The sequence below is a fragment of the Lampetra planeri genome, unplaced genomic scaffold, assembly GCF_965212315.1.
Source record: "Lampetra planeri unplaced genomic scaffold, kcLamPlan1.2.h2 scaffold_334, whole genome shotgun sequence".
In the NCBI taxonomy this organism is placed as follows: domain Eukaryota; kingdom Metazoa; phylum Chordata; class Hyperoartia; order Petromyzontiformes; family Petromyzontidae; genus Lampetra; species Lampetra planeri.
The window spans coordinates 39,948-51,462 of record NW_027615157.1 but is presented as its reverse complement, the minus strand read 5'-3'; positions in this window follow the sequence as shown (position 1 = coordinate 51,462).

The following is an 11,515-nucleotide window of genomic DNA, read 5'->3' as shown; positions in this document are numbered from 1 at the left end:
TAGGAACTGTGACCGAATTTTCACAATAAACGACGTAAACAACATGTACTACCAAACTCTGCAGCCATTAAACTATATGGGCACATATTATTGGTTCTTTCGATGATTGCTTGTGTTGCAATCGAAACGTCGTGAGAATTTTATTGTTTTATTATTTTATTATTTCCCTTCTAAGTGACTTTACCGAAAGAACCAAGAAGATGAATCCCTGCAGTCACGAAAGAAGCTTTAAATCGAAATATATGTAGACACTTCACACATATAGACACTGCACACATACAGTAAGGGAAAAAATGATTTGATCCCCTACTGATTTTGTACGTTTGCTCACTGACAAAGAAATGATCAGTCGAAAGTTTTAATGGTAGGTTTATTTGAACAGTGAGAGACAGAATAAAAACAAAAAAATCCAGATAAACGCATGTCAAAAATGTTATAAATGGATTGCATTTTAATGAGGGAAATAAGTATTTGACCCCCTCTGCAAAACAGGACTTAGTACTTGGTGGCAAAACCCTTGTTGGCAATCACAGAGGTCAGACGTCTCTTGTAGGTGGCCACCAGGTTTGCACACATCTCAGGAGGGATGTTGTCCCCCTCCTCTTTGCAGATCTTCTCCAAGTCATTAAAGTTTCGAGGGTGACGTTTGGCAACTCGAACCTTCAGCTCCCTCCACAGATTTTCTATGGGATTAAGGTCTGGAGACTGGCTAGGCCACTCCAGGACCTTAATGTGCTTCTTCTTGAGCCACTCCTTTGTTGCCTTGGCCGTGTGTTTTGGGTCATTGTCATGCTGGAATACCCATCCACGACCCATTTTCAATGCCCTGGCTGAGGGAAGGAATTTCTCACCCAAGATTTGACGGTACATGGCCCCGTCCATCGTCCCTTTGATGCGGTGAAGTTGTCCTGTCCCCTTAGCAGAAAAACACCCCCAAAGCATAATGTTTCCACCTCCATGTTTGACTGTGGTGATGGTGTTCTTGGGGTCATAGGCAGCATTCCTCCTCCAAACACGGCGAGTTGAGTTGATGCCAAAGAGCTCCATTTTGGCCTCATCTGACCACAACATTTTCACCCAGTTGTCCTCTGAATCATTCAGATGTTCATTGGCAAACTTCAGACGGGCATGTATTTGTGCTTTATTGAGCAGGGGGGACCTTGCGGACGCTGCAGGATTTCAGTCCTTCACGGCGTAGTGTGTTACCAACTGGTTTCTTGGTGACTATGGTCCCAGCTGCCTTGAGATCATTGACAAGATCCACCCGTGTAGTTCTGGTGTCGGAAGTGGCTTCCGTACTCGCAGAAATGTCAAAATCCGGCGCGAAACGGAAGACCATGCCTGGCGTACCTCCGGTGGGGGAGGACGAAGCTGCGGCTGGATCGGCGGAGACCCCGGAGTCCGGGGCCCCGGAGACGCGGCCTGGAGAGGTGGCCTGTCTGGGGCCGAAGGAGGCGACTGGGGGAGCTGCGGTGCTGCCAGACGACGCCCTGTCGTGCTGGCGGCGGTGGGAGCGCGCACACACGTCGCGGGCGGGGGGACGCGCGATCGTCGTGATTTGGCCGCCGCGACTTCGGCTCCCGCCACTTTCGCGCTGGCTGCGCCGGAGCAGGGCGCCGCCATTTTTTCCGCGCCTGTAATGGTGGTGCCCGTGAGCGCCGGCGCTCCGTACGTCGCCGCGGATGTCGCGGCGGGCTCGCCGCGGGCGAGGCCGGTGGAGGCGGCTGCGGCCGCCGACGCTGGTCGGGGGGTGGCGCTGCCGCTCCCTGCCGGGGCCGCCGGGGCTCCACGTTCGGGCACGGGGGCTGCGGCCGCATTGACGCCAGCGACCGCCTCTGCAGGTGGACGTGCGTCGGGGGATGGGGCGGCTCGCCTGCGTGGGCTGCCCCGTTCGAGCCGTTTGTGGCTACGGGTGGGGACTGGGCAGACTTCCAGGCCCGCTTCGTGGTGGCCTACCAGTCGGTGCGCTGGCCGGAGGAGGAGGCCCTGTTAGCGCTGCTGCCCACATGCTTGTACGCTAGGGCCTTGCAGACCTTTTTGGGCATTTCACCAGCGCTACAGTCCACGCTGCGGTTCCGCCTTTGATCACATGGCTGCGGTCTATGAGCCACCATCTGCGGCGCGACTCAAGTTCGCGGCGCGTCGGCGGGAGGAGGGTGAGTCGCCTCTTGCTTTTCGCTGCTGCCTCCTGGCGCTGGCTCAGGCCGCATACCCCGACGTGGAGGGGGCCGCGATAGACTCCCTGGCGTTGGACAGGCTTCATACTCTTAGTTCTTTCGGTAAAGTCACGTAGGTAAAAAATGAAATTAAAATTAATAAAAATAAAACAATAAAATCACGACGTTTCGGAGGCAGCACAAGCTTCCGTCTTCAAGCTTCAAATCTAGAGTTGGACAGGCTGCTGGATCTCGCGGGGGAGTTAGGAGTCGCTGTGTCCATCGCGGCAGAGTCCGAGATCACATTGTTGGCCGTCGCCCAGAACATTCAAATTCAACCGGCGCTGCGGCGTCCTGGGGCGATGGCGGCATGCGCGGGTGCTCCGGCACCGGCGGATGTGGTGGCGTGCCGAGAGGAAGAGGCTCTCGCAGCAGCGGCAACGACCTACGATCGCTGCGGGATCGGCGGATCTGCTCGCCGGACAGGGGGCCGGGCCGAGCGGCTCCTTCCCGTTCGCAAGTCCGGGGGCGGGTCACTTGCTTCCGTTGTGGCCAGCTGGGCAACTTCGCGAGGGGGTGCAACAACACCCCCGGGGCCTACACCAAGGCTTCTCCTCCCGCAGACGTCCCTCCAGCGGCGGGACCTCCCGGGCACCAGGCAAGTCGCGACACATCCATCGCACGGCCGATGGCATCTCGCGGGGGTTAGGGTCCATCTTCACGGGCCCATCTCTGGGGGGTCCGACTCGGGGGTCACGGGAAATGCCATCTGCTGCAGCCATCGGTGAAGTATTTGGGCCACGTTGTGAGTGCGTCAGGTGTGGCCACGGATCCGGAAAAGACTGCTTGTATACGGACGTGGCCGACTCCTACATCTGTCGCTGAGGTGCGTAGCTTTGTGGGCTTCGCATCGTACTATCGCCGGTCCGTCCGGGATTTTGCGACCATTGCGAAGCCACTGCACGCACTCTCTGCCAAAGGACAGAAATTTCGCTGGGGAAGAAGAGGAGGAGGCCGCTTTTGCTGCGCTTCGTACGGCCTTGGCGGACGCGCCGCCTCTGGGGTACCCGGATTTCCATTCCTCCTCGACACCGACGCCAGCGACACGGCCATCGGGGCTGTCCTGGCTCAGGTTGTCGACGGGGTGGAACGGGTGGTGGCCTGTGGTAGCCGCGTTTTGTCCCCCACTGAGCAGCGGTACTGTGTGACCAGGAGAGAGTTCCTGGCCATTGTCTTCTTCGTCCAATTGTACAGGCCATATCTGTACTGTCGCCGGTTTACCTGCAATATTTCCTCCGAATTGACCAGCCCTCGGGTCAGCTGTCCAGCTGGCTCGAGGCGCTCCAGGAGGACCTCTTCGATGTCATCCACAGGAAGGGGACTCTGCGTGGGAATGCGGATGGCCTTTCCAGGCGGCCCTGGGAGGGCGAGTGCGCCTGCACCCTGGGTTCCAGCCACTTGTAAGGCCCCAGCGGATACCGCGGTCCAGTTGTTCGCATCGGCCGATGCGGCGCCCGCGACGGGGGTGGCGTTGCCTGTGAATTTTGGCCTGGGGCTCCCCCAGGAGGTATGGTCCCAGATGCAGATGGAGGATTCCTCTCTGCTGAGGCTGCGACGCCGTGTTGGGACTAAGGCCCGGAGCTCGGCTCCGTCGGCTGCCCTGGAGATCGCCATTCATGACGGCCTCCTCATGCGTTGGGATGCTCAGTTGGAACGGTATTGCGTGGCGGTGCCCATTGGCTTGCGAGGTAAGTTCACCCGGGTCATTCACGAGAAACTTATGCACTTATTCTTTGGTTCTTTCGGTAAAGTCACGTATAAAGATAAAATAATAAATTAAATTAAATACTAGCATACCACGTTTCGATCGCAACACAAGGAATCATCATCAGGTATAAATGAAATAGAAACACAAATCTAGTAGACTTAGAAATGTAATGTAATACAACAGAGAGTCGGATAACATAACAGTCAACACCCTATCTGGTTGATTACGTTCTTCCTGAGAATGCTAAATTTGAGAGAGAGATTAAACACAGAACCAGAAACATAGACAGACATATACGCAGACAGATATCACAGAGATACATAGAGAGAAAGAACCAAAGAATAGTTCCTGCAGTCACGAAAGCTCCAAATTAAGTTTAAACGTATGCACCTCGGCTACCACAATACCCTGTTGACCCTTAAGCGGGACTACTATTGGCCGGGTGTAGAGGATGATGTGGCGCTCATTTTGAAGGGTTGCCACGACTGTGCGCGGAGAAAGGCCTCAGTTGGTCAGGATCGGGCCACGCTGCAGTCCATCCGGTTTCTCGTGTGAATGAGCTCGTGGCGCTCAATATCTTAGGGCCCTTCCCGGCATCCCAACGGGGACACAAATACCTCTTGGTGGGGGTGGAATACCTCACACGTTGGCCCATGGCGTGGCCCCTGGTGGACCAATCGGCCTCGTCCATCACGGAGGCATTTGTACAAGGGTATATTCTCGATATGGGGGCGCCAGAACGACTCTTAACCGACCATGGGCGGAATTTTTCTCAACGATTACTCAAGGAGGTCTGTGACTTCCTTGAGACGAAGATGGTCCGCACCTCGCCCTACCATCCCCAGTCCGACGGGATGGTAGAACGTTTGAACCGCACGCACACGTCCATGTTGTGCCATCACGTGAGCACGTCCCAATCGGACTGAGACCTGTTCATCCCGGGGGTACTGGCTGATGTATGGGAGAGAACCCGAGCCCCCCGCCCCCCCCACCCCCCCGGGGCAAGAAAGAGGGGTTCCTCCATTCCCCTTCCGATGAGGGTTGCGCTCGATCGCCTGTGCGAAGCACGTCCAAGCGCCCTTGGAGAACTCGGCCAGCGGAGCGCTTGCCTAAACATCAGGCGAGGGGTCGGCCACGGGAGGCGGGGCAGTTGGCGTGGCTGCACTGCCCTCAGGTGCCAGTGGGACACCTCCCCTAAATTACATCGGCCGTGGCAGGGCCCCGTCGAGGTGGTTGGTGTCCGCCTGCCTCGGTGTGTCCGGGTCCGGTTGAGCCAGCGCCACCGGACCGTGCGCCCGTCGCGGCTCAAGCGGCTCGTCCCGCCCGCCTTCCTTGACTCATCCGCAATTCCAGGACGGCCGGCGGTGGACGCGTCCGACGGGCCGGGTCCTGGGGGTCAGGGTGACGTCACCGTTGCCTTGCCCTCCTGTGCTCCCCCAGAGCTACCGCCGTTGATGCCGTCGGCGGCGGACCCGCCGGGGAAGAGTCCCGGTGGAGGCCCGGTCTCCGGCCCGGACCACCGCCGGTCACCGGGATGGACGCCGCAGGGAGCGGTGGGCCGTCGTTGGAGGCGCCTCTCACGCCGCCGCCAAAGGCATCGCCTACGGCGCCTGGCCCTGGCCACGGACCATCTGACGGCCCAGCGGTGGGCACGCACTCGCGGGCCAGGCGCATACGCTGACGTCCTCGGTCATCCCGCTTGTCGCCGCTCGCCGTGCCGGGTTGCGGCTACGCCCCGCCTTGTGTTGCACCGGCTGGTGGGGTGTAGGGAGCTCCCAGTACCCTTCCCCTGGGGAGATTAGTTAAGAACCCTTGTGTCAACCCCTTCCCCCGAGTTAGGCGTAAGCCCTGAATAAACGGTTTGGCGGCAGCCCCTACACGACCGGCTTCAGCATCCTTTCTAGCACAAGCTGAGATTAGGAGCACTGCCTTTAAGAGTGTGCTCCTAGTATCAGCTCGCTACCTGTGTAAAAAACACCTGGGAGCCAGAAATCTTTTTGATTGAGAGGGGGTCAAATACTTATTTCCCTCATTAAAATGCAAATTGATTTTTTAACCTTTTTGACACGCGTTTTTCTGGATGATTTTGTTGTTGTTATTCTGTCTCTCACTGTTCAAATAAACCTGCCATTAAAATTATAGACTGATCGTTTCTTCGTCAGTGGGCAAACGTACAAAATCAGCAGGAGGCTCTTAGCAGAACTCAGGGCAACTTTGTTTGACTCTCTGCCTGTCAGAGGTTTGCCACCGCAGAACCACACATCTGATGCGTGAATCACTTCAGCTCACCTGAACGGAACTTCCCTCTCGACCCGTTTGTACCAAAAAAAATAAACAAAATCTATTTGCGCCGTGGCATCTGGGAAGTGCAACTTCAGGGTGTTACTGGAATGCCACCTGCGATGCGTGACAGCTGCGGAATTAGTCCGATGTGATCTCGGAATGTTACCTGCGAAGTATAATTATACGAGGGCACTGACAAGAAGATGCGATGATGTTCCGATTGAGGAGGTGTTGATTCTGGATGTCCACGGTGTTTCGCACTTGTGAATATCGATGAGTGTTTGTGAGTGTCTGTGTAAATCTATGAGTCTCTGTGTATGTCTATGGGTCCCTGTGTGACTCTATGAGTCTCTGTGTATCTCCATGAGTCTCTGTGTGTCTCTACCAGTGTCTGTGTATCTCTGTGTATCTCTATGAGTCTCTGTATCTCTATGAGTTTCTGTGTGTCTCAATGAGTCTCTGTGTAAATCTATGAGTCTCTGTGTATGTCTATGGGTCCCTGTGTGTCTATGAGTAACTGTGTATCTCCATGAGTCTCTGTGTGTCTCTACCAGTGTCTGTGTATCTCTGTGTATCTCTATGAGTCTCTGTATCTCTATGAATCTCTGTGTGTCTCAATGAGTCTCTGTGTAAATCTATGAGTCTCTGTGTATCTCTATGAGTCTCTGTGTATCTCTATGAGTCTCTGTGTATCTCTATGAGTCTCTGTGTGTCTCTATGAGTCTCTGTGTATCTCTATGAGTCTCTGTGTATCTCTATGAGTCTCTGTGTATCTCTATGAGTCTCTGTGTATCTCTATGAGTCTCTGTGTATCTCTATGAGTCTCTGTGTGTCTCTATGAGTCTCTGTGTATCTCTATGAGTCTCTGTGTATCTCTATGAGTCTTTGTGTGTCTCTATGAGTCTCTGTGTGTCTCTATGAGTCTCTGTGTGTCTCTATGAGTCTCTGTGTATCTCTATGAGTCTCTGTGTATCTCTATGGGTCTCTGTGTATCTCTATGAGTCTCTGTGTATCTCTATGAGTCTCTGTGTGTCTATGAGTCTCTGTGTATCTCTATGAGTCTCTGTGTGTCTCTATGAGTCTATGTGTGTCTCCGTGAGTCTCTGTGTGTCTCTATGAGTCTCTGTGTGTATATGAGTCTCTGTGTGTGTCTATGCGTCTCTATGAGTCTCTGTGTGTCTCTATGAGTCTCTGTGTGTCTCTATGAGTCTCTGTGTGTCTCTATGAGTCTCTGTGTGTCTCTATGAGTCTCTGTGTGTCTCTATGAGTCTCTGTGTGTATATGAGTCTCTGTGTGTGTCTATGCGTCTCTATGAGTCTCTGTGTGTCTCTATGAGCCTCTGTGTGTCTCTATGAGTCTATGTGTGTCTCCGTGAGTCTCTGTGTGTCTCTAGTAGAGATACACAGAGACGCATAGAGGTTTTGTTACCAGCCGGAAGCCACCCCACGGCTCTTGACAATGAATCCGAAACCCTCCGAGGCTGTCACCTGCCCGCCCGCACCTTTCACGCGTTCTGCCTCGTTCCCGTTTCACGTTGCGACGTTTCACAACCGAGTGGAGACGCTCCCTTTCATCTGCCGCGGTGGTGGTGGCGGTGGTGGTGGTTTTGGTGATGGCGGTGGTGGTGCTGGTTGTGGCGGCGGTGGTGGCGGTGGTGGCGGCGGTGGTGGTGGCGGTGGTGGCGGCGGTGGTGGTGGCGGTGGTGGTGGCGGTGGTGGCGGCGGTGGTGGTGGCGGTGGCGGTGGTGGTGGCGGTGGTGGCGGTGGTGGCAGCAGTGGTGGTGGTGGCGGTGGTGGCGTTGTTGGTGGTGGTGGCGGCTAAAACGCAGCGGCTGAACTGCCGTGAACTCCTCGCCCAACACTCACCTAGTCACCTGACACTTGCCCCAGCAGTCTGCTGGAGGCTACACGGGGGATCTTTGCCTTTGATTTGACGCAGATGCGGGCTGCCCGATAGCCAATGATGGTGTCACGTGGGGCCCGGGTGGACCCAGCTGGGCTCCACGTGACCTCGCCGTGACCCCGCCGTGACCTCACCGTGACCTCGCCGTGACCCCGCCGTGACCTCGTCGCCAAGTCACGTGACGCCTGCCCCCAACAGTCTGCAGGGGTTCATTACCCATGGTGCCTTTCGGTAAAGGTCACGTGGACGAAAAGGAAACTGACAATGGGACAATGAAATCGAAGTGAATGAAAACACATCACGACGCTAGGATCGGACAGCAAAACACACCCCCCAGCCCCCCACAAAGACAAACCCACGGAACGTCGGACAAAGGCACGGAACGTCGGACAAAGGCACGAAACGTCGATCTTTGTTTGACCTTCCCACGCGGCAAAGCGCCACCACCCCCACCACCCCCACCACCACCCCCACCACTTCCACCACCCCCACCACCCCCACCACCACCCCCACCACTCCCACCACCACCCCCACCACCACCCCAACCACTCCCACCACCCCCACCACCACCCCCACCACCCCCACCACCACCCCCACCACTCCCACCACCACCCCCACCACCACCCCCACCACCCCCACCACCCCCACCACCACCCCCACCACTCCCACCACCACCACCACCACCCCAACCACTCCCACCACCCCCACCACCACCCCCACCACCCCCACCACCACCCCCACCACTCCCACCACCACCCCCACCACCACCCCCACCACTCATCGTGGTGTGTGAGTGTGTGTGTGAGAGTGAGTGTGTGTGTGAGTGTGTGTGAGTGAGTGTGAGTGAGTGGTGGTGTGTGTGTGTGAGTGTGTGTATGAGTGTGTGAGTGTGTGTATGTGTGTGTGAGTGAGCGAGTGTGAGTGAGTGTGGTGGTGTGTGTGTGAGTGTGAGAGTGTGAGTGAGTGTGGTGGTGTGTGTGAGAGTGAGTGTGGTGGTGTGTGTGTGAGAGTGAGTGTGTGTGTATGAGTGTGAGTCTGTGTGTGAGTGTGTGTGTGTGAGAGTGAGAGTGAGTGTGTGTGTGAGTGTGTGTGAGTGAGTGTGGTGGTGTGTGTGAGAGTGAGAGTGTGAGTGAGTGTGTGTGTGTGTGTGTGTGAGAGTGAGTGAGTGTGGTGGTGGTGTGTGTGTGAGTGTGTGTGTGAGTGTGTGTGAGTGAGTGTGGTGGTGTGTGTGAGAGTGAGAGTGTGAGTGAGTGTGTGTGTGTGTGTGTGTGAGAGTGAGTGAGTGTGGTGGTGGTGTGTGTGTGAGTGTGTGTGTGAGTGTGTGTGAGTGAGTGTGGTGGTGTTTGTGTGAGTGTGTGTGTGAGTTTGTTTATGTGTGTGTGAGTGTGTGTGAGTGAGTGTGGTGGTGTATGTGTGTGTGAGTGTGTGAGTGAGTGTGGTGGTGTGTGTGTGTGAGAGTGAGTGTGTGTGTATGAGTGTGAGTCTGTGTGTGAGTGTGTGTGTGTGAGAGTGAGTGTGTGTGTGTGTGTGAGAGTGAGTGTGAGTGAGTGTGGTGGTGTGTGTGTGAGTGTGAGAGTGTGAGTGAGTGTGGTGGTGTGTGTGTGAGTGTGTGTGAGTGAGTGTGGTGGTGTATGTGTGTGTGAGTGTGTGAGTGAGTGTGGTGGTGTGTGTGTGTGAGAGTGAGTGTGTGTGTATGAGTGTGAGTCTGTGTGTGAGTGTGTGTGTGTGAGAGTGAGTGTGTGTGTGTGTGTGAGAGTGAGTGTGAGTGAGTGTGGTGGTGTGTGTGTGAGTGTGAGAGTGTGAGTGAGTGTGGTGGTGTGTGTGAGAGTGAGTGTGTGTGTGAGTGTGTGTGAGTGAGTGTGGTGGTGTGTGTGAGAGTGAGAGTGTGAGTGAGTGTGTGTGTGTGTGAGAGTGAGTGTGTGTGTATGAGTGTGAGTCTGTGTGTGAGTGTGTGTGTGTGAGAGTGAGTGTGTGTGTGAGAGTGAGTGTGAGTGAGTGTGGTGGTGTGTGTGTGTGAGTGTGTGTGAGTGAGTGTGGTGATGTGTGTGTGAGTGAGTGTGGTGGTGTGTGAGAGTGTGTGTGAGTGAGTGTGAGTGAGTGTGTGTGTGAGTGGGTTTATGTGTGTGTGAGTGAGTGTGTGTGTGAGTGTGTTTATGTGTGTGTGTGTGTGAGAGTGAGTGTGTGTGTGAGTGTGTGTGAGTGAGTGTGAGTGAGTGTGGTGGTGTGTGTGTGAGTGTGTGTGAGTGAGTGTGGTGGTGTATGTGTGTGTGAGTGTGTGAGTGAGTGAGTGTGGTGGTGTGTGTGTGAGTGAGTGTGTGTGTGAGTGTGTTTATGTGTGTGTGAGTGTGTGAGAGTGAGTGTGTGTGTCTGTGTGTCTTAGTGGTGAGCGGTGGTGCAGTGGTTAGCGCTACGCTGCGCTATGAACCCGGAGACCCGGGTTCGATTCCCGCTCATGGCCAACACCCAGTGACGATTATCTGAACCGGTCCTGGGCCTCCCCTAGGTCGACTCAGCCTGAAATGAGTGTCTGGTGCGGTGTGTAAACATCGCCACTGGGGAGACAAAGGCGGTCGGGCGTGGTGCTGGCCACCCACCCCCTCGTGTACCGTTCCGGCCTTCATAGGTGCTCGCTAACAGCACTTGCCCCTACAGTCTGTTAAGGCTACACTGGGGATCTTTGTTTTTGTCTGTGTGATGTGATACAGGAGGACGTGGAGCTGAGTGGACTTGCCGATGACTGGTACCAGCGGTGTCAAGATCGGCCTCAGTGGAGGAGGCTCGTGAAGGACGCTACTGGGCAGTTGGAGGCAGTCGCCCTCCAACAACAACGGAGGGCGGAGGAGCGACGCTCACAACAACGAGCGGAGCGCCGGGTGGCTAAAGCACAGCGAGTTGGCACAGTAGGGGGCACAGGTGATGCATCAGCCAGTCATCTCGGTCATCTCGGTCAGTCGACCCGTGGCACCTGCTGGGTCTGCCCCGTGACCTCCTGCCAGCGGGCATTCGACACTTCACGTGGCCTCAAGGTGCACTTGGCCTGGCACAAGCGTCGTGGTGACGTCACCGCCACTTAGTAGCGAATGGCGGTTGTTGTTGTTGTCACTGCTCTACGAACCTGGCGACCAAGACCACCGGTGACGATTATCTGAACCGGTCCTGGGCCTCCCCTAGGTCGACTCAGCCTGAAATGAGTGCCTGGTGCGGTGTGTAAACATCGCCACTGGGGAGACAAAGGCGGCCGGGCGTGGTGCTGGCCACCCACCCCCTCGTGTAGCCACAATGCCGGCCTTCAAAGGCGCTCGCTAACAGCACTTGCCCCAACAGTCTGTTTCAGGCTATACGGGGGATCTTTGTCTTTGTGTGTAGGTGTGTGTGTGTAGTTGTGTGTGTGTGTAGTTGTGTGTGT